At 44.2% G+C, this 23,406-nt stretch overlaps 1 protein-coding gene and 1 pseudogene across 15 annotated transcripts in view; one reads left to right on the top strand and one right to left on the bottom strand.

Annotated features, from left to right (window-relative positions):
- Positions 1 to 23,406, bottom strand: part of TIAM1 (TIAM Rac1 associated GEF 1) — a 441,123-nt gene that overhangs the window by 313,470 nt on the left and 104,247 nt on the right. The window lies entirely within an intron of this gene.
- On the top strand, positions 20,049 to 20,901 carry LOC102121215 (mitochondrial transcription rescue factor 1 pseudogene; annotated as a pseudogene).

Genomic DNA, 23,406 nt, shown 5'->3' with positions numbered 1-23,406 from the left:
CTCTGTCACCAGGCTGTAGTGCAGTGGCAGAATCTCAACTCACTACAACCTCTGCCTCCCAGGTTCAAGGGATTCTCTTGCCTCAGCCTCCTGAGTATCTGGGAATACAGGCGTGTGCCACCATGCCCAGCTAATGTTTGTATTTTTAGTGGAGACAGGGTTTCGCCCATGTTGGCCAGGATGGTCTCGATCTCCTGACTTCATGATCCGCCCCGCCTCAGGCTCCCAAAGTGCTGGGATTACAGGTGTGAGCCACCACGCCCGGCCTTCTATACTCTTTACTCTGTCCCTGCGTTTCTACCTCTATAATGATGACAGGCTGGCAGTACCAAACCCAGGAGCCAGACTCGGGTGATCTGGCCTGCTTTCTAAATTACTTTCCTGGTAACAGTGACCATGGCCTTCCCAGACACACCCTCCGGCCAGTTTGTGAAAAAGCCATAGGAATGCAGAGAAGAGAAGCAACTCCACTTGTAAGGGCTGGAAAGATGTGGCAACATGCATGAAGTGGGAGGGGAAGGCACAGTGAGAAAGATTTTCCAGGGAAACAATAGAAACACGGAGGTGTTAAAATAAAGGCCATGCCCCTGCAGTGTCAAGAAATGTGCCTTGTGGATGAAACAAAATGTGTGATGGGAGATAGGAGCAGAAAATAATTTGGGGCCAGACTGTGGAAGGTCTCAAGTGCCATATCACAAAGATCAGACTTTGATCTGTATGTGGTCGCTCCCGTCAAAGGGGAGTGGCAATGATCAGAATTACATGTTGGAAAACAACTCTAATGGCTGGATGAATGATGAAGGGGCACTGGAGGGGACATTCTGTGCATTACAGATAAAGAAATGCCAAATGAAACTGCAAGGGAAACATGCAGCAAATTAAAATGTATGTGGGTATGTCTTTATCCAACATTGAAGTAAAGGCCTTTTGTGTTCTCTTTTCAGTCTCTCTCATGCCATTTCCAAAACAACATAAGGTAGATAAATAACCAGTTGAAGCAATAGGTACTAGAGAAATTGAGAGCCAGAGCTCTTCAGAGCAGAGGAGTCGCCCAAGCCTTCCTAGATTTGATCCTAGCCTTTAAAAAGTAAGAAAAGCTTCACCAGGGTGAACGATGCCATTTATAGTTATTGGTATCATTTAGAGCTATGCAGAAGAGCTAAGTTTGCCTTGCTCTTTACGGTCAAAATCTTCTGAAATGTGCCTTACACCCAAATTAACATCATTCAGGTGATTAGGTTGAGCACACTGGGTAGAAGGAGAATGAAAACGAATACATCAGTTATGCCATTTGCAGATACAACCTCTGAAAGTAAATGGAATAATTAGATTTATACTTCAACTACAATAATGCTTTAAGGTCCATTCTTTTACTCGGAAGCTAGGGCAATGCATATCAAACTCTGGAAACTCAAATCATTCTTTTTAGAACAATTTCTCAGAACACAAGAAGAAAAGGGAGCAAATAAAAAAAAAAGGATTGATCCCTTGGAGGCTGAGAGATTTTAATTATCCTTTAAGATGAGGGTGGTAATTGACTTATACTCTGAAACATCTTAACTCAGCGCTCACACACAGACACCACTTAATGATCAGATTGTCAGGGAATACATTATTCCACACATGTGAATTTACCACATAACTGAAGCTTAATATTTCTAAGCTTGCGGTGAGCTGAGATCGCGCCACTGCACTCCAGCGTGGGAGACAGTGAGACTCCGTCCGTCTCAAAAAAAAAATGTGTTTAAATCCCTATTTTTTTTTTTTGAGACGGAGTCTCACTTTGTCACCCAGGCTGGAGTGCAGTGGCCAGATCTCAGCTCACCGCAAGCTCCGCCTCCCGGGTTTACACCATTCTCCTGCCTCAGCCTCCCAAGTAGCTGGGACTACAGGCGCCCGCCACCTCGCCCGGCTAGTTTTTTGTATTTTTTTAGTAGAGACGGGGTTTCACCGTGTTAGCCAGGATGGTCTCGATCTCCTGACCTCATGATCTGCCCGTCTCGGCCTCCCAAAGTGCTGGGATTACAGGCTTGAGCCACCGCGTCCGGCCTAAATCCCTATTTTTAAATTTAAAAAAAAAAAAAAAAACACATCGTAAAATATGTTGCAGAACTTCCACATCCAGCCAAGATGAAGTAACAGGGACCAGATTTATACTCCCACCTGAAACAATTTAAAAATTGGACAAAATCTATGAAAGAATGGTTTTCAGACACTGAACAACAGGTAGCACAGGACACTGATCTCTAACAGACTAAATACCGAACAGATGAGCCTTCCGATCTGCCCCAGTGTCCCAGCTGCTAGGCCTTAGCACAGGAAGAGGGAACTTGAATAGAACCTGTAGTGCCCTGGAGTTGAGAAGTCAAAGCTGAAATAGATGACCATGCCACCATTTGAAATGGGCATGCTAAAGTGTTTGCTTCTTGATGGCAAATGGTCACTTATATATTATGTTATGCTCAAATATTGTGAAGACCATGGTTAAGAGCTGGAAAGATTTCTTCTCAATACTGCTAAACTTTTTAAAATTCAGACACGCTCTTATAATGAATTTTTACTTCCTCACTTCCTAACGATCCATCACTGCAACTAACCACAAGAGTGTTTTCATTGCAGTTATAGTTAATTGCACCTTCCATCTTTTGAGTCCCGAACGCAGTAGCTCTGAGTGTGTGGACAGGCTCTAGGTGAGACCCACAGTGACCCTCCAGAGTGAAGCACTACTACAAGGACTGTGGTGATCTCCGTGTTAACAGCTTGGCCATCCCAGTTATCTGTAATGTCCCAGGGAGACTTCTGCCAACAAGTGACCTCTGGCCTGGCACTCAGTAGGCAGGCAATGAATAACTACTTAATTAATTAATTACTTAGTAGATGAATAAAGTATTACGGTTAAAAGTCTCAGGCAGCATGTATCCTCTTTGCTAAATTCATATGCTGTTCATGTTTAGATGAGTCTAAACAGTTACAGAGATGTCTTTGGTACTAAGCAGATTCTTGGCTTCCTTCCCTAAGAGTGATCCCCAAGGTTTTTGCCAAGAACTTCGGAGCCACTGGCCACACTACCCCTTTGCCTGAACTGAACCTATCTGTAGAAGAACACTGGAACCCACATTGCACACCAGCAGTCTCAGCCTTCATGTCTTTAAAACGAACATCCTGCTTCATTCAAGTTAATCTTTAAAATGCTCTTCGTCTTCAAGTTTAAGGCAAGAAGATAGAAAGGGTTTATTTTATGCACCCAGGAATTACTCTAAAGATACATGCTTGTAGAGTCACTTTAAAGTTACTCTAAAGATACATGCTTATAAGGTCACAAGATGCCTTGTCAATTGTTGTAAACAATATTTTAATTAATTCCAGGAAATTGATGAATCTAATTTTCATATTAAAAGGCCCAGGAGAATTTGAGCCCCGCATCATTCATACATGTTTGCTCCATGTAGTACTAATGATAATAATTTTCATTCACACAGCAACGTATAGATTATGGGATAAAACTAAGTAGGCAGCTCCCATTTACATTACAGAAAGCAAATGAAAAACTGGCCTAGTGTTTACTGGTCCCTCTTCAGTTCATAAACTTCTGCACTGCCATCAAGATCTGTCATGGTTTGAAATGTGTTCCCCAACATTCACGGGTTAGAAATTTAATCTCCATGCAACAGTGTTGAGAGGTAGGACCTTTAAGAGGTAAGCAGATCAAGAGGGTTCTGCTGTCATCAGTGGATTAATGTCACTATCTCAGGAGTGGGTTTGTTATAAAAGCAAGCTCGGCCCCTTCTTGTTCTGTCTCACTCTCTCTCGCCATGTGATGCCGTCCATCAGGGCAGCAAGAAGGCTCTCGCCAGATGCAGCCCCTTGATCTTGGACTTCCCAGCCTCCAGAATCACGAACCAAATAACCTTCTATTGTTTATGAATTATGCAGTCTGTGGTATTTTGTTATAGCAGCCCAAAACTAAGACAAGATTCTTCACATATGCCACCTTGTCCATAAAGCCTTCCTTTGTATCTGTGAAGAAACTTGGCTATTCAACCTCTATTGTCCCATAGAACTTTATTCTTATCCCTACAACAACACTTACTGCACTATAGTGGGATCTATCTATTCATTTATCAGCCTCTACTATAGACTGCAGGTTCCTCAAGGACGAGTACTATGTAATATACACATGTCACTCAATCGCCAGTGTCCACCACTGCCTCTGGCACATAGCAGCCACTTAATAAGCAAAGGACTCTTGTTCCCAAAAGATAAATTCATTTATCTAAACTACAGACCAGAGCCAGGCGTGGCAGCTGATGCCTGTAATCCCAGCACTTTGGGAGGCTGAGGCAGGCAGTCAGCAGTTCGAGATCAGTCTGGCCAATATGGTGAAACCTCATCTCTACTACAAATACAAAAACTAGCCAGGCGTGGTGGCACACGCCTGTAATCCCAGCTACTCAGGATCTCACAGGAAAATTGCTTGAACCCAGGAGGTGGAGGTTGCAGTGAGCTGAGATCACTCCACTACACTCCAGCCTGGGCAACACAGTGAGACTCCATCTCAAAAATAAAAATAAAAAACGATACAATATAAAAACTTCACCATTGCAGCAAACTCTGAAATATTTACATTTTTCTCATCTCAAAAGTAATGTCTTTGTAAAAGAAAAAATGTAGTAAAATATCACATTATGGAGAAAATAGTTCTCCACTGTTGAAACTATAGGTTTCCAGTCTATTTTTAATGTAAATATATCAAAGTTAAGCTCATATTGTATATAGTTACTGGTCTAATTTATTTTATATCCAATATCCTAAACATACTCCCATGTCACTAAAAAATTAGCTGGGCATGGTGGCAGGCACCTGTAATCCCAGATACTCAAGGAGGCTGAGATAGGAGGATCAATTGACCTTGGGAGGTGGAGGCTGGAGTAAACCATGATTGCGCCACTGCACTCTACCCTTGGTGACATAGAGACCCTGTTTAAAAAAAAAGAAAGAAAGAAAGCAACTACATAATATGGTGGTATGCTTTGGATTTGTGTTCCCACCCAAATCTCATCTCGAATTATAATCCCCAATGTTGGAGAAAGGGCCTGGTGGGAGGTGACTGGATCATGGGGGTGGACGTCCCCCTTGCTGTTCTCATGATAGTGAGTGAATTCTCGTAAGATCTGGTTTTTTGCAAGTGTATAGCACCTCCACCCTCTCTCTCTTCCGCCTGCTGTGGTCACGGAAGAGTTGCCTGCTTCACCATCTGCCATGAAAGTAAGTTTCCTGAGGCCTCCCAGCCATTCTTCCAGTATAGCCTGTAGCACCATAAGCCAATTAAACCTCTTTTCTTTATAAATTACCAAATTTCAGATATTTCTCTATAGCAGTGCGAGAACAGACGAGAACAGACTAGTTCATACGGGTATTCCATAACTTATTTAAGTATTTCTTTGTTTTTGGATAGTTAGATCACCTCTAGTAGTTGAACATTCACAAATTATCTCAGCTTGCTTTCTTTTTCTTTTTCTTTTTTTTTTTTTTTTTTTTTTTTGAGACGGAGTTTTGCTCTTGTTGCCCAGGCTGGAGTACAATGGCGCAATCTCGGCTCACCGCAACCTCCACCACCAGGGTTCAAGCAATTCTCCTGCCTCAGCCTCCCGAGTAGCTGGGATTAACAGGCATATGCCACCACACCTTGCTAATTTTGTATTTTTAGTAGAAATGGGGTTTCTCCATGTTGGTCAGGCTGATCTCAAAAGCTTGCTTTCTTAATAAGAGGTTAACTTTTCCAAGATGATGGTGCAGGAATTTATGACTGGAGCAGCTACCCTCATCAACTACTTTTTACTAACTAACCTTAAACATAAGACAACAAAAGGTCCCAAGAAGTGACCATGTTACTAGGCCATACATATGTAATTGCATATTTATGATCTTTTTGTTGTTGTTGTTTGAGACAGAGTCTCGCTGTGTTGTCCAGACTGGAGTACAGTAGCATGATCTGGGCTCACTGCAACCTCCGCCTTCCAGGTTCAAGCGATTCTCCGAGTAGCTGAGATTACAGGCACCCAGCTAATTTTTGTATTTCTAGTAGAGACAGGGTTTCGCCACATTGGATAGGCTGGTCTCGAACTCCTGACCTCAAGTGACCCACCCACCTCGGCCTCCCAATGTGATGGGGACTACAGGTGTGAGCCACTGCACCCAGCGTATTTGTGATCTTTTCCATGAGGTGACTCTTTATGGTGTGTTTGTCAAATAGGGCACTGGAGGGAATGAAAAGATCTGTGCACAAATGTACCATAAGCTAACCTGTTAAGATGTAACCCTTTTCCCTCTTTTTCTTGCACGCGTCCTGCTCTCCCCTAAGTCCTCTTTTGTATCCCACTTCTTACTACCAACTACCTGTTAAGAAACCCTCCAAAGGCCAAAAGTCTCAGTCTCAGTGCTATTGACATTTTGGGCTGAATAATTCATTGTCACAGGGAAGGAGAGAGGTTCTGTGCATTGTGGGATGTTTAGCAGCATCCCTAGCCTCCACCCACTGGGCTGCCAGTAGCAACCCACCCCAACCCCATTATGACAACCAAAAACAACTCTAGACATTGGCAACTGTCTGTCTCCTACAAGGCAATTTCATCCCCAGTTGAGAAACAATAATCTAAATTGATCATTTACTTATTTGATAATAAAGTCAAGGATAAGACCCACTACAGCTGTGAGAATTCAGTTTCAATTACATTAATATGCTGACTATAATCAATTGGTAGCGATCACATGATGTCATGCAGGGGAAAGTGCTACCACTGGTTGGGGATGCCTGCCACAGGTTAGGGAAAGGCAGTCTGCCATCTTCACCACCTCACCAGAGGCAGCTGAACAGGAACAGGGGGTGGTAACAGTGATTAAAACTAGACTTGGCCCCAAGAGACCCACACCCTTGGGTCTTCCCTTGAACGCACAGAAGAATAAGAGAAACCTTAAAAGCATTGTATTCTTTGTTTTTGTTTGTTTGTTTGTTTGAGATGGCGTCTCGCTCTGTCGCCCAGGCTAGAGTGCAGTGGCACGATCTCAGCTCACAGCAACCTCCGTTTCCTGGGTTCAAGCAACTCTTGTGCCTCAGCCTCCCAGGTAGCTCAGATTACAGGCATGTACCATCACGCCCAGCTAATTTTTGTATTTTTAGTACAGTGTTTCAGCATGTTGGCCAGGCTGGTCTTGAACTCCTGACCTCAAGTGATTCACCCACATTGGCCTCCCAAAGTGCTGGCATTACAGGCGTGAGCCACCACGCCCATACAGTATTGTATTCTTTAACATGCATTTGATTATAACATCTTACGAAATGATCCCCAGAAGAAACTACAGTTGACCAGTCATTAATATGTATAAGCTTCCTATTCTATCCAAGCACACTGTACGCCATCAAAGGCTGGTAAGAAATAGAACTGACTTTACCCACATCCTCGAAAAGCTGGCAGCACTGAGTGCTAACCCAGAAACCATAATTATCATGAAAGGAAATAGAACCACTTTCTGCTGAACCATGTAATCTATGTTTAAAAAAGAGGGAGGGCTCTCTCGAAGAACCACTGGTTGTCTAAGAATATAACGGCTAGTGCAGAACAAACCAGACTGAGATGGAACAAAACCAAGGATGGCTGATGCTTCCAATTGTCAATAGGGTCTTGATCACTGGCAATGTAGCCTTGCAGTTACTTAACCTCTCTGTGTCTCAGTCTCCCTTGTTTGGTAAAACAGGGATAAAATAGTACTCATACCTCCTAGTGTTGTTAGGATGAAGAAATAAGAGAATAACAAAAGTCATATGCAGTAAGTATTCTACAAATGTTAGCTAATATTGTGTGATGTCAGAACTATATTTGATCGAGAAAGCATCCAACAGCTTGTGCCGTATTTGCCAGCAGCTTAGCAACTTAAGGTGTTAAGAAATGAGAAACTCAGAAAAAGTCTCACTCAAAGGCTGTATTCACAATCTAGCTTTCCCTTATAATTTCAGTGTGCTCAAACTATATCTCATGCAGGTCCCAATATTTCTTCTTACCTAGTCCTTAGTGGAATTAAGAAAATCTGATCACCACACTGCTGACTCCCCCAACCCCAAGTCCCACGTATCTGATTACAGCCTAATTCCTGACACAAAATAAACCTAAATTCTTGACCTTTAAAAAAAAAAGTCACAACACAAATGACCAAGTTAATACAGATGCTATCAGCGTTGTCCTGGTCCCAGATCAGTGATTCTTAGCAGAAGAGGTTAAGAAAACCTTTAGATTTCCAACGGATTGGAAGACAAATGAAGTAGTAAACTGTCCACTTTCGTTACTTGCAAAGGAAAACAAGCATTTACATTTTCTGTGTTCCCCATTCTAGTTCCCAGCACCCCATCATGGAAGGAAACACCATAAGGTAATAGCTCAGTGGGTTCCCAAAGCAGAAGAGTCCCAGCAAGATGATTATGGTACCAGTGGCTATTTAATCAGCTGGTCTTAACAGGTCACCATGCTTTTATGAACTCGGGATATGGGAAGAATCCATTGTGATTTTGCTGGTTCAATTTCTCTTTTCATCTTAGAGGGAAATGCTTGCCTCTTTCCATGTGAAAAGTCACAGCACAACAGAATCATGGACTGTCAGGGTTGGAGGGAACTTAGCAAATATTATAAACAGCATTTACCAAGTTGTGGCCCAAGCATCTCCCTGCATAAGAATCATGTGTGACACTTGTTTAAAATGCAGATTCATGCATTGGTATTTGACAAACTCATTCCTTCTTAAATGTGGCTGCATGGCTTGACTCTAGCCAACAAGGAATGTGAGTGGGAGAGATGTGTCTGCCCCTCTCACAAACCTACAAGCGCTTTCCCCTTCTAGGACTTGACTCCCAGGAATACGGCAGCGTTGGAAAGCACAAGTTGGCAACAGCAGAGCCACAATATGGAAGGAGCCTGGGTCTGGGAATCACCATTTGGTAAAGAACTTTTATGTGGGCAAGAAATAACCTTTTGCTGGGGTAAGCCACTGTAATTTCACACCTTGTTCCAGGAGTGAGCCTTCCCTACCTAACTTCCTGTCTTAGACATAGCAAGTAAGATCTGGAGGTCACTGAAGAAAAAAATTGACAATTGTTAAAAGAGTAACGAAGACTTAATTCAAAACTATCGGCTAAGCATGGTGGCTCATGCCTGTAATGCTAGTACTTTGGGAGGCCAAGGTGGGTGGATCACTTGAGCCCAGGACTTCAAGACTAGCCTGGGCAGCATGATGAAACTCTGTCATTTACAAAAAAAAAAAAAAAAAAATTAACCAGGCAGGGTGGCACATGTCTGGAGTCCCAGCTACTCAGGAGGTTGAGGTGGGAGGATCATTTGAGCTCAAGAGGTGGGAATTACAGTGAGCTGAGACAGTGCCACTGCACTCCAGCCTGGGCAATGAAATGAGACCCTATCTCAAAAACAAACAAATATATATGTATATATATATAACGGTATTATAACAGGGAAAAGAGATCAAGCTCAACTCCAAACACAGCAAGGACAAGTGGGAACTTACAGACAAGGAGCGAAGCTGACAGAGTCAGTCAATGGACAATTACTAAGAGGAAACATCAGGAGTAGGGGGATTTTTTTTTTGAAACGGAGTCTCCCTCTGTTGCCAGGCTGGAGTGCAGTGGCACCATTTCGGCTCACTGCAACCTCCGCCTTCTGGGCTCAAGTGATTCTACCACTGCAGCCTCCCAAGCAGCTGAGACTACAGGCACACGCCACCATGCCCGGCTAATTTTTTTATTTTTAGTGGAGACAGGGTTTCACCACGTTGGCCGGGCTGGTATGGAACTCCTCACTTCAAGTGATCCGCCCGCCTCAGCCTCCCAAGGCACTGGGATTACAGGTATGAGCCACTGAGCCCACCCGGGAGATTCTTGCAATCTTGCAAAACTGGCCTAATAGAATTCTTGCTAAAGACAGGCCAAGGACTTACACATCAAAGGTGGAAAATGAGGAACTTAATCAGATTATCAAGGGTGGTCAGATATCAAGAATGAGAGGATAACCTAGCAGGATTCTTTGCTAAGACTGGACCAGACAGGCCAAAGAGAGGATGGGGCCAGGGCCACAGCCTAGTCAAAAAGGGGGCTCAGAGGAGCCTGACTATGGTTTCATCAAGGAAGGAATTATTGTCAAGGTAGGACTCTGGAATTCTGTATTTAACAAGCTCACTAAGATTTAGAAAGAAAAATAAGCTGAGGAAGACCTGCACCAGGTCACATAGGCAAATATGGGACAGCCAGGACCTGAAGAAGTCCCCAGGGATTGGTCAGGTTGGATCCAGTGTTTCAATGAACTAGTGTAGTAAATTGCAATGCGGCTCTCCATACATGTTACACAGGATTGAGAGCAACTTTGAACTGCCTTGAAGCAATTTCCGCAGAAAGCATATCTGCCTGGAAAGTAGAAACCTTAGACTGTGGAGTTTCATTTTACAACTTTAACTCGGAAAAGACAAAGGGAAAAGAGGATGGAAAGGAATGGGTTACAGAAGTGCCCAACGTGGGATAATGCCGGGCCTGTTGGACTCCCCAGCTGCTTTTGGTCATTGGGAATAATTAAACCCCCTAGTAACAGACAAGAAATAATGAACAGACATATCAGGGCCAGCTCCCCAGATATTATAAAGGCATGGGAAGTAGGGGAGGCAACCTCTTCCCACAAGACAATTAGAGATGCACCCATAACCCAAAATGCTTTATAGAATTGGGTTCAGAGTCTATGGACCATGCAGCTATATGTCAGTGGCATAATTCTTTTCCTTTTAAGGAAAGATCTGATATTTTAATGGTTTTTTAAATGTTATCATGCAGAGCTAAGTGTTAATATTCCTTCAATGCATTCTCCTGCTTTTTAGCCTCTCTTGCCTTCCTTGCAAATCTGCCTGTTGAAGTCCTCCTTGACCATCAAGGACCAGTTTAAATGCCCTCATGTAAGAAATCTCACCTGACCCACAGTCACCACCGCCCACCACTGGAATAAAATCCCGGATATCAGACTCCTGTGGTCCAGCAGTGGTGAACCTCTTTTAGCTTCTGAAATATAATTTCTGATGTTTATTAGAGGCAGAAAGAATCATATTTTATAGCCATGGTTTCTACAATGAGCCCTGAACTATTGTGTTTTTCCAAGTTTTCATTCTCAAATAAGCTCAGGCATCCCTATCCCCCCTGCAGATCCCTAAAAACTGGGATTTGAAATTCACTGTATGCAACATAAATCTGACTGGTTACATAATACGAAACATCAGACAGAGCTGGCTTCCGTTCAAGTCATTTAGAACATGTTTCATAAAAGCTGAACCTCATGGGAGGCAGCCTCTCAAAAGCCAAAGCAAAGCTGCAGTTCATCCTTAGACCCTCCTTGGTCTCAAATTAAAATATCCAGGAGGATAGAAATTGATGAGATTTCATTAAGTAAAAAATTTCATGAAAATCAATCCTAACCTCTGTAGCTCCCAGCAGCGGGACCAGTGTTTATATGAACAGCATTAAAGATAAGCTGTCCCACGGAAATTACAGCAGCAGTTATCAAACAACTTTAATGCACTCTTAAGTGGAGGCACTAAAATTTAGAATCCGCACTGGCTTTTCTGTCGTTCACAGCGTGGCGCTGAGTCAGCCTGCAACCACATAAGAAAACAGCTGTTGAGAAATACAGCTTCCTGATTTAAAAATAAATCAGTAAATTTCTACTAAAAGTTTCTGCTAAATTCCTTATTGCATTATAGTTCAAAGGAGGGGTGAAATATCTAGAATGCCACAATGGTTTTTAAGTATAAGGGGTTCAATCTGATGAATTTCATGTTTGTGCTCTGGGACTTTAATAGAAAAAAAATGAAGGATAGATGACAAATTGCTACAATATTAATTTCATACTTACATTCTCCATAAGGCATGAAGCAAAATTCGTCAGCTTGAGGGAAATGAGACTGGACTAATTATCAAGACCTCAGCAAATAATGATCCAATATCCAAAGAACTACAGTCTGCCATTAAATTTGTGACAATTTTTTTTAAAAGTTGGCAAACTTTTCTAAGAAATAAGAGAGACCGGGCAAGGTGGCTCACGCCTGTAATCCCAGCACTTTGGGAGGTCGACGCGGGCAGATCACCTGAGGTCGGGAGTTCAAGACCAGCCTGACCAACATGGAGAAACCCTGTCTCTACTAAAAATACAAAATTAGCCGGACATAGTGGTGCATGCCTGTAATCCCACCTACTCGGGAGGCTGAGACAGGAGAATTGCTTGAACCCAGGAGGCAGAAGTTGCGGTGAGCGGAGGTCGCACCACATTGAACTCCAGCCTGGGCAACAAGAGCGAAATTCCATTGCAAAAAAAAAAAAAAAGAAGTAAGAGAATGCAGGCCAGGCACGGTGGCTCACACCTGTAATCCCAGCACTTTGGGAGGCCAAGGTGGGCGAAACACCTGAGATCAGGAGTTTGAGACTAGCCTGACCAACACGGTGAAACTCCATCTATACTAAAAATACAAAATTAGCCGTGAGTGGTCGCACGTGCCTGTAATCCCAACTACTTGGGAGGCTGAGGCAGGAGAACTGCTTGAACCTGGGAGGCGGAGGTTGCAATGAGCTGAGATCGCGCCACTGCACTCCAGCCTGGGCAACAAGAGCGAAATTACATCTCAAAAAAAAAAAAAAAAAAAAAAAGGAAAGAAAGGAAGAACAGAATGCAAAGATGACTACTGCTTTAGATATAGGCAATTTTATGACCAGTAACAAATAGATAATGTTTCTGTGGGAAATGTCTCCTAGCATACGAGATACAACATCAAATGTTGCAGGCTAATGTGAGAACAGGCTATGGTGATGAGTGAATCGTGACTTTGAGCAAACATGGAAACTCCAAGGCCTCAGGTTTTGTTTTTAAATCTATAAAATAAATAATCTAGGCCCATTGTATTACTGTGCCCCTGCTGGCTTCAGCCTTCTGTAATGCTTACTCTGTTTAATACGGGTGTCTTCCAGAATGTTCTTTAACCACGGTTCTTCTGTATGACATTTCCTCTGGTTTTGCTGAAAGAGGGGCAACGGCCACTCCAAAAGACTCCTTTATGTAAGTTCCAAACTTTGTGGAAAATAATCTGGTAAATCCAGGAGATGTTATATTCCCACTTGCCATTCTGGATGTCGTCTATAATTCCAATTAATAGAGATACAGCCCATTGGTGACTGCATAGAATTCTATCATGCCAAATGCTCACCTCTCACTGCACTGCCCAAATGCTCACCTCTCACTGCCTACCCTGCAGAAATCTCAGGCACTCAAACTGCAGGCAGTATCCAAAGACCTGTTCTCTTCATCGGGAGACCAGAAGATCCCCAATCCTTGTAAAATTCAAGAGTTTATTCAAGACTATCATCTATTGTTTCCTGGGTCAGACTATACCCATTAAATTTTAACAGCCCTCTCTGACTCAGGGACATGAGTATAGCCAGGGGGAGGAGGGGAGGAGAGACGATAAAGGAGAGATTGGGGTTTGTTGGTTGTATTTTAACGTTTGGGTTTTGGAAACGTTGCTTTCATGGTTTTGCTTTTGGTTTTCTGAGGACTATGTTTGTTTTTATTTTTATTTAATTTATTTTTTTATTTTTGAGATGGAGTTTTGCTATTGTTGCCCAGGCTGGAGTGCAGTGGCATGATCTTGGCTCACTGCAATCTCTACCTCCCAGGTTCAAGCTATTCTTCTGCCTCAGCCTCCCAAGTAGCTGGGATTACAGGCACCCGCCACCACACCTGGCTAATGTTTGTATTTTGGGTAGAGGCAGGGTTTCACCATGTTGGCCAGGCTGGTCTTGAACTCTTGACCTCAGGTGATCCACCTGCCTCAGCCTCCCAAAGTTCTGGGATGACAGGCGTGAGCCACCTAGCCCAGCCACTGTGTTCATTTTTTAACTAACACTACCATTGGCTGGAATTTCTGCAGCTGAAAAATAGAGGCAAGCTCCAGTTGCTTTCTACTTAAGATAGGTATGTAAGTCCTGGCTACATCATGCCTCATGACCCAAACAGCCATTCTAGGGGCATAGGCAGCAGGCAGCATGCATAATTCCATCTGTCTCATGCTAAGATTCACAGGTGATCACTTTCAGAGAGCACACTGAGCTTCCAGTGAAACCTTACACACTCGTTTTCATGATGGATTGCAAGGTCAACGTTTATGGGCACTACTGAGAGAAGGCCAGGGAGAGTGATGAAGTATGAATACAAAAGATGTAGAGAAGGCAAAGAAAACAGAAACACAAAGCATATGTCCCTGACATAACGATGAGAGATATTCACTCACCACAAACAGGAAATAGAACAAGGAAGACCTCTAGCCACAGTGGCAGGCACCATAGCAGCCGCCAGGCCACTCTCAGCCAACCCACCACAGCCTTTTCGTGCAAAATGTGATTGATGTGCTGCACATCTTCAGTGAAAACAAATGCTAAGCACAGAAAAGTTGCAAATCTTGCAGTAAATGCAAAACAGTAAAGCTCAAATAGGAATACTTTATTCATCTTAAAGAAAAGATTTACTTTGAAGAAAGTAGGGTGGCTGGAGACATTCTTGGAAATTCTGGTTTGCAAAACCATTAGTTTTGTTTAGTATGAGGGATTTTGTGTTAAGACAAACGGTATCAGTATTATTCTTACCACTATGAACCACAATTATTACGGCCATTGTGGGCCTTAAGGTAGGACAGGGTAGGGTAGGATAATAAGAAACATAAAAAAGTAGGCCAGGCACAGTGGCTTACACCTGTAATCCGAGCACTTTGGGAGGCTGAGGAAGGAGATCACTTGAGTCCAGGAGTGCGAGACCAGCCTGACCAACGAAGGGAAACCGCAACTCTACACAATTTTTCTTTCTTCATTTTACTATAGCTGCTAGCAACTGGGAAAAAATTTTTTTTAATTAGCAGGGTGTAGTGGTGTACACCTGTAGTCCCAGCTCTCAGGAGGCTGAGGTGGGAGGACTGCTTGAGCACAGGAGGTCAAGCCTGCAGTGAGCTGTGCTCATGCCACTGCACTCCAGCCTGGGCAATAGAGCGAGACCCTATCTCGAGAAGATTTAAAATAAAAAAAAGGAAGAAAAGCAAGGGGAAGGAAAAAAGGAAAGAAAAATGGAGAAAGCAGAGAAAGAGGAAAGAAATTCTCTTAAGATCAATAAATTAGAATAAAGGAGGAAGAATATGAGAATGATCTGAATGTGTTAAAAACTGAGCTGTGAGTTCGGAGATAAGAGGGGCAAAAGCAAATGGAAGTGAAGAGACTGTGGCTCACGTGTTTCCCCGAAGCATCTGCAGGAATGCTGGTCAGATGCCTGCCAGCCTGAGAAATGAGGAGGCAGACAGTGACTAGGGATGAGTGCTTGTACTAGTCAGGGTTCTCATGAGAAACAGAATCCATACATATGTACACACATGCACAACACACATGTATATATCTGCATAAAGATATTTATTATAAGGAATTGGCTCATGTGATTATGGAGGTTAACACATCTGAAGATCTGCAGTTGGCAAACTGGAGAACTAGGAGAGCAATGGTGGAGTTCCAGTCCAAGACCAAAAGCAGGAGGGAAAAACTGATGTTCCAGCTCCAAAAACCGTCAGGCAGGACAAATTCCCCCTCACTCAGAGGTAGGGCCAGAGTTTTGTTCTATTCAGGCCTTTAGCTGAAAGGAGAGGAGGAGAGACGAGGCCAATCTCTTTCACTCAGTCTACTGATTTCAAGGTTCACCTCATCCAAAAACACCCTCATAGAAACAACCAGAATATCTGACCAGATATCTGGGCACCTTGTGGCCCAGTCAAGTTGACACACAAAATTAACTACCACAGCACTCACTGTGTAATAGGCCCCAACAAAAACACATAAGGAACACTGGTCACTCCTAAAACATCTACATTGACCAAGATTAGATGACAAAATATAAATTAGAAGTGCAACTTGGAGGCCAGGTGTGGTGGCTCATGCCTTTAATCGCAGCACTTTGAGAGTTGTAGGCGGGCGGATTACCTGAGGTCAGGAGTTTGAGACCAGCCTGGCCAACATGGCAAAACCCCATCTCTATTAAAATACAAAAGAATTAGCCGGGCATGGTATTGCGTGCCTGTAGTCCCAGCTACTCGGGAGGCTGAGGCACGAGAATTGCTCAAGCCTAGGCAGCAGAGACTGCAGTGAGCCAAGATTGTGCCACTGCATCCAGCCTGGGTGATAGAGTGAGACTCCATTTCAATTTAAAAAAAAAAAAAGAAGTGAAACTTGGAGAAGCCCAAGGAAGGTGCTGAGCGTGGCGGTGTCTTGCAAATATTCCTTCCCAGCTCCACCACAGACCCCAGGCTGCAATTTCCCTGTCACTCAAGATTCCACAATCAGAACTGGGGCAGCTCTCAGAACCTCTACAAGACAGGATGGCAAATCCCCAAATTATAGGCATGGGTTTTGGCTCAGAAAGTCCAGCTCTACCAAGTGGAGTCCCCTGGCATTTACTTCTGCAAGTCCCTGTGGCTTAGGTACTTGACCTCTCCCAACGTCAGTTCCCCCATTTGCAACAGCAAATATAACAGTGCCTACCTGCTAGGATTGGCTTGTTTTGGTTTTTTTTTTCGGAGACAGGGTCACTCTGTCGCCCAGGCTGGAGTGTCATGGTGCCATCATGGCTCACTGCAGCCTCAACTTCCCAGGCTCAGGTGATCCTCCCACCTCAGCCTCGCGAGTAGCTGGGACTACAGGCAGGAGTCACCACATCCAGCTAATTTTTGTATTTTTTGTAAAGCTGGGGTTTCACCATGTTGCCCACGCTGGTCTTGAACTCCTGGGCTCAAGTGATCCTCACACTGCTGTTTCCCAAAGTGCTGGGATCACAGACGTGAGGGACCACGGCCAGCCAGGATTGTTATGAGATGAGAAAGAAGCAACGGATACTAAGGAATTAGCTCAATACCAGACACATACAAGGTGCTCAAAAAAAAAATAACAGTCCTAGTTCTTTTTGTTTTGTTATTTATTTATTTATTTATTTATTTGAGACAGAGTCTTGCTCTGTCTCCCATGCTGGAATACAGTGGCACAATCTCAGCCCACTGCAACCTCCAATTTCCAGGTTCAAGCGATTCTCCTGCCTCAGCCTCCCGAATAGCTGGGATTACAGGCAGGCGCCACCACGCCCAGCTAATTTTTTATTTTTAGTAAAGATAAGGTTTCACCATGCTGGTCAGGCTGGTCTCGAACTCGTGACCTCAGGTGATCCACCCGCCCGGCCTCCCAAAGGGCTGGGGTTAGAGGCGGGAGCCACTGCGCCCGGTCTCTTTTTTAATTAAATGCCTTTTTCCTCCACAAAGTTTCTGCCCAGAAACACAGCAGCCACTTCCACAGAGAAATCTTCCTGGCAACTGTCACAACTCCCTTTTCTTTCTATCCAGGGTAGACATGGATTTGCAGTCAGACAACTGACTACGTCAAGTACCAAGAGAGGTCCCTGCAGATTGACCAAGCTTAGGCAGAAAATGTTCACACTGAAGCATAATTGAATTAGGCAGAAAAGCAAATGCCTGGCAGGTTGGTTGAGAGGGAGGCCAGAAGGGTCTGGGGGACTTCTTTGGGCAGCCAGGCCAATAATCAGGCAGCAACCACATAACGGGCCTTGCCTCTTCCCTCCCCGCAGAACATAAGGGATAATGGAAGGAGCTGCTCATGAATCGTGCAGCTGCAGCAAACAGGCCTCCTGGGCCCCGAAAGCATTGCTACCCTTTTCCCCACTGCCTGTTATTGGACAAAGGCAAGATGCAATTTCCCTTCTTCCCAGAATATACAAGACAATTCTGTATCCTATCATAACTGGAATCCTCCAAATTACCTCTTTTCAGAGAGGCCCCATCCAACTTCCCTACAGAAACAACAGCGCTTCTCTCATATTCCAAAGAGAAGCACGTCCAAGATGTTTCTTGGAATGTTTCCTTGACTTTCTGCAAGAAGCAGGTCGGGTTTAACGGTGCCAGCTCCTCCTGCAGCTCTATTGTTAGGAAATGTCATTCCTGCCCCTGGGCACCCTGCCTCCCACCCAGATCTCAGATTCTTCAAGGCAGAACAGGTGCTTTCTCCCTGCATACTGCTTTCCTGGGCCTGGGAAAATGCAGAGCACATACTCAAAGGACCTCAGTGAAGGGCAGCACTGACCCACAGAGGCACCAGGGGGACAGGGGGACTCTCTTCCCTCCTTGATAGTTGTATTAGTCTGTTTTCGTGCTGCTGATAAAGACATACCTGCGACTGAGTGATTTATAAGAACAAAGTGCAAGGGACTCACAGTTCCACATCGCTGGGGAGGCCTCATAATCATGGCGGAAGGTGAAATGCACGTCTTACATCGGTGTCAGGCCAGAGAGAATGAGAGCTGAGCGAAAAGGGTTTCCCCTTTTAAAACCATCAGATCTCGCGAGACTTATTCACTACCACGAGAACAGTACGAAGGAATCCACGCCCTGACTCAATTACCTCCCACCGGGTCCCCCCCACAACATGTGGGAATTATAGGAGCTACAATTCAAGATGAGATTTGGGTGGGGACACAGTCAAACCATATCAAGAGTCCATCAAAACAGTCCTTGTGGGCTTCAGAATTCATTAAGCAGCTCCTAATCCACCTAGTAGTCAACTAAGCTAAGAAGCTAAACTGAGATTCTCAGAGGAAAAACAAAGGTTCGCTCTGGATGGATATGGCTGAGGTCCCACATGCTAGGACAGGCCCCAGCATCTTCGTCATCCCGTGGAGTGATATGCGGCTCCGAGGCCAGCATAAATCAGGACCAGAGCCACAGGCGCCGCCAGCCCACCGAGCCACAGGCTTGCCACAGCGCCATCCATCATACTGGCTAATACCAAGCTGCCTAGCCACCAGCAGAGTTGGCCACAGGGACAGGAGGGCTTGGTGACTCCGGCTGCCAAACAGCAGCATGTTTGATTTAGTATTATATTTTTCTCATGAATTTTTAAATTCAGATAATTCACCCCGCATTCCTTTTATAGATGTATATATACACACTGCATAGAGGGAAGTTAGCCAAGTCTACACATGGCTGAGTAATTCAATTTCAATGACCTTGATGATCCTAACGTAAAGAAAGGCACTGGGCCTAAGTGGACCAGAGTCTGCAGTTCAGAGAAAGAGCAAACGCAGAGGCTTGGGAGGGGTAATGGGAAATGTGACCAAGGACATCCCAGGAAGGACGGACAAGCTCCGAACCAACACAGCAGAAATGTGGAAGTGAAGCAATTTGTTCATAGAGAAAAGGGTGGACCATTAAACCAACACTAGGCAACAGGCTCTGGGAGAAACTCGGTACCAGACAGAGTGAAAGCGTGTGTGTGTGTGTGTGTGTGTGTGTGTGTGTGTGTGTGTGTGTCAGTCAGAGACACAGAGAAAGAGAAAGAGAGATAAAGAGAGAGTGAGAGATACAAAAACTAGTGTTTAGGAAGATGGTTTACAAAGGACATGCCCAGGAAAATTTGAGAGTACTTCGTAAGTGCAAGGATACTGAAAATGACAAAGAAAAAGAAGGGTCAGTGCTAACACTCAGACTAAAAATCCAGTGGCTGGAAGACTGGAGGTGATGCTAATAGAGATGAAGAAGCTGGAAGAGCAAAAACAGTGAGTTTGGGTTTCAGGTTGAACTTCCAAGATTGGCAGACCACCTTATAGAGGGCACATCCTAAGGTGATCGATCCCAAATGATCCATGTTTCTTATATAACCCCTCCCCTTGAAAGTAGGCAGGACATGACAAAATGATGGGATGTCACTCCACAGATGATATTTCATTATGTAAGACTTCATCTAAGCAGGCTGGGCCTTGAAAAAGCAAACTGCTGAGCTCAGGAGTTCAAGACCAGCCGGACCAACATGATGAAATCCTGTCTCTACTAAAAATACAAAAAGTTGGCCAGGCATGGTGGCACACACCTGTAGTCCCAGCTACGGGGAAGGCTAAGGCATGAGAATTGCTTGAGCCCAGAAGGCGGACATTGCAGTGAGCCAAATCGCACCACTGCACTCCGGCCTGGGCCACGGATCAATACCCTATTTCAAAATAACAACAACAAAAGAAAGGTTATAAGCGCCATGGCTATGACTAGCATCGAACTGCTTGCCGGTGTTTTAAGAAAGCCAGATACCTGGATTGGACTCTGGGGTGTTCTCCAAGGGACACCTTCGTCACACAAACTCTGTACTTCCTGGAATCAGTACAGCACTAAGTTACATGCACCAAATTATAAAAGACTTATCCATAATATTTTCTCACTGAAATTCTCAAGGCTTTTAATATCTCCAGAATATATTTTTCCCTTTCCCATAAGACTCAAAAGTAATAAAAGCTCTAATAAATCTACTACAAAGTCACCACAAAAAGTAGAAGATGAAGAGGACTCTGATGAAGAAAGCGATCATGAGATGAGTGAGCAGGAAGAGGAGCTTGAGGATGACCCTAATATAGTCAAAGGCTATCAAGACCTGGAAAAAGCAATGCAATCCTTTCAGTACGATGATGTCCTGAAGACAGGCCTAGATATTGGGAGAAACCAAGCGGAAGATACATTCTACAAAGGCGAACTCAGGCTGAATGGGGAAAAGTTATGGAAGAAAAATAGCATGGTCAAAGTGGGAGATACATTGGATCTTCTCATTGGAGAGGATAAAGAAGTAGGAACAGAGACAGTGATGAGGATTCTCCTGAAAAAAGTGTTTGAAGACTGAAAGTGAAAAATAGAGTGGTGTTATGGCAGTGGAAAAACTTAAAGTTGCCTAAGAAGAGAATGTCTAAATAAACGGATTGCTTTTTAGCAATAAAGCTGCTTTTTTTTTTTTTTTTTTTTTTTTGAGACGGAGTCTTGCTCTGTCAACCAGGCTGGAGTGCAGTGGCCGGATCTCAGCTCACTGCAAGCTCCGCCTCCTGGGTTTACGCCATTCTCCTGCCTCAGCCTCCCGAGTAGCTGGGACTACAGGCGCCCGCCACCGCGCCCGGCTAGTTTTTTGTATTTTTAGTAGAGACGGGGTTTCACCGTGTTAGCCAGGATGGTCTCGATCTCCTGACCTCGTGATCCGCCCGCCTTGGCCTCCCAAAGTGCTGGGATTACAGGCTTGAGCCACCGCGCCCGGCCAATAAAGCTGCTTTTTAGTGGTAGAGGAAAGGGTCAACTGAAAAAGAAAAATAGAAAATTGCCATGTTGGAACTGCCCATGGAGGGGCTGTGTGGCAGGAACTGTGGGTGTCTACAGGTAGTGAGAATGGCCTCTAAGCACTGAGGTGACCTCCAGCTGACAGCCATTAAGAAGCCAGGGGGCAGGGCACGGTGGCTCACGCCTGTAATCCCAGCAGGGAGGCCAAGATGTGTGAGTAATGAGGTCAGGAGTTCACAACCAGCCTGACCAACATGGCGAGACTCTATGTCTACAAAAATACAAAAATTAGCCGGGCGTGGTGGCACATGCCTCTAGTCCCAGCTACTCGGGAGGCTGAGGCAGGAGAATCACTTAAACCTGGGAGGCAGAGGTTGCAGTGAGATTGCACCACTGCACTCCAGCCTGGGCAATAGAGCAAAACTCCATCTCCAAATAAATAAATAAATAAAATTTTAAAAATAAAAAAAAAGAAAGTGTAGTAAAATGAATACATTTCATGGGTTAAAAAGGAAATGGACAAAAAAGGGGGAAAAATAAATGTGCTACAAAGACCGACACGACCTGGCCTGCTTGACCTCACTGAACCTTCTATACGCTCTTTGCTCAGCCTGGTCCAGGCACACTGGCCACATTTCTGTTGCTCCCACTCCAGCACGAGCTGTTATTACCTCTTCCCAGAATGCTCTTCCTCCATAGCCACATTTTCTTCCATTGTTTGCCCAAAGCCTTTCCCATAAATGCCTACCCTAACCAATGTATTTTTAACTGCACTTCAGTTACCTCAAGAGCTGCTGTACTTTTATCCAGACCATTTATCAGCTTCTGCCATGCTATAAGATTTACTATTTGTTATGTTGATTGTTTTCTGTCTCCCCCTGCTAGAATGCAAGCTCCACAAAGACCGATTTTTGTCTCTATTTTTTGCTGATAAATTCCAAGAGTTCGGAACAATACATAGCACAAAACACATGCTCAGGAAAATATTTACTAACTGGTTCAAGGCAGTCATTAAGCAATGAGATGGGTCTACATGTATTACTATAGTAAGATACCCATGAGATTTCATAAGGTTAAAAGTTTTAAGAGCATGTCAGAAAACAACATGTGTACTATGATCTTTTTTATATATGTATAAAACAAAAACTCTCCTAGCAATCCATTCCTGAAGTCTTAACATGGGCCAGAGCAAGGTAGGCATTCACACAGGAAGGGGAGGCCATGGTGTCACTGAGTAGGGTGTCCAACCCGACCTAGCAAGGTGAGGAAGGGGCCATGTGGAACAGCAGCCCAGTACACATGTCCAAGCCAAGCATGACGAGGAGGGCATCCATGTGGGAGGAGGTAGAGCCAGGAAAAAGAGATTGGTTACATACATGCCAACTGACCAAATAAGTAAAGATATGAAGGATAATTAACCAAATAAGTAAAGATATGAAGAGTTTTGCTTGCTGGAGAAGCCATTTAAATGTGGAAAAGGAGAAAACTAGAATGAACCTTGTGGAGCTGAATCAGAATTGAAGGCATCAGTGTGAACTCATGTGTGTGAAGATGTAACTCCCTAGTGAGCGTCTCGGGGCAGTGACTCCTCAATAAGCAATGAGCACACCTTAAGCCCAGATTTTGGTTTCTATGTCCCAGCGTCAACTAAAAGAAACCATGACTCCTTAGAGAAATGGCTGGTTCCCCTGCTGGGGCAAGCAAAGAATAAGATGAGCCTAGAGTCCAGGTGTGGTGGCTCATGCCTGTAATCCCAGCACTTTGAGAGGCTGAGTGGGGGTAGATCACCTAGGTCAGGACTTCGAGACCAGCCTGACCAATGTGGAGAAACCCCACCTCTACTAAAAATACAGAATCAGCCGGGCATGGTGGCACATGCCTGTAATCCTAGATACTTGGGTGGCTGAGGCAGGAGAATTGCTTGAATCCAAGAGGCAGAGGTTGCAGTGAGTCGAGATCGCACCATTGCACTCCAGCCTGGGCAACAAGAGTGAAAATCCAGGTAAAAAAAAAAAAAAAAAAAAAAAAAAAAAAGAGCCTAGAACATAGGCTAGAAAGTAAGGAAGTACTCAAAGAATGATAGCACAGAGAAACAAGCTGCTCTCAGCCAGATGAGTGGGAATATGAGCATCAAAATAATTTTATTTTTTATTTTTTAATTTT

The sequence above is a fragment of the Macaca fascicularis genome, chromosome 3, assembly GCF_037993035.2.
Source record: "Macaca fascicularis isolate 582-1 chromosome 3, T2T-MFA8v1.1".
Lineage (NCBI taxonomy): Eukaryota > Metazoa > Chordata > Mammalia > Primates > Cercopithecidae > Macaca > Macaca fascicularis.
The sequence above is the reverse complement of the archived record's forward strand: the minus strand, read 5'-3'. Positions and strand labels throughout refer to the sequence as shown.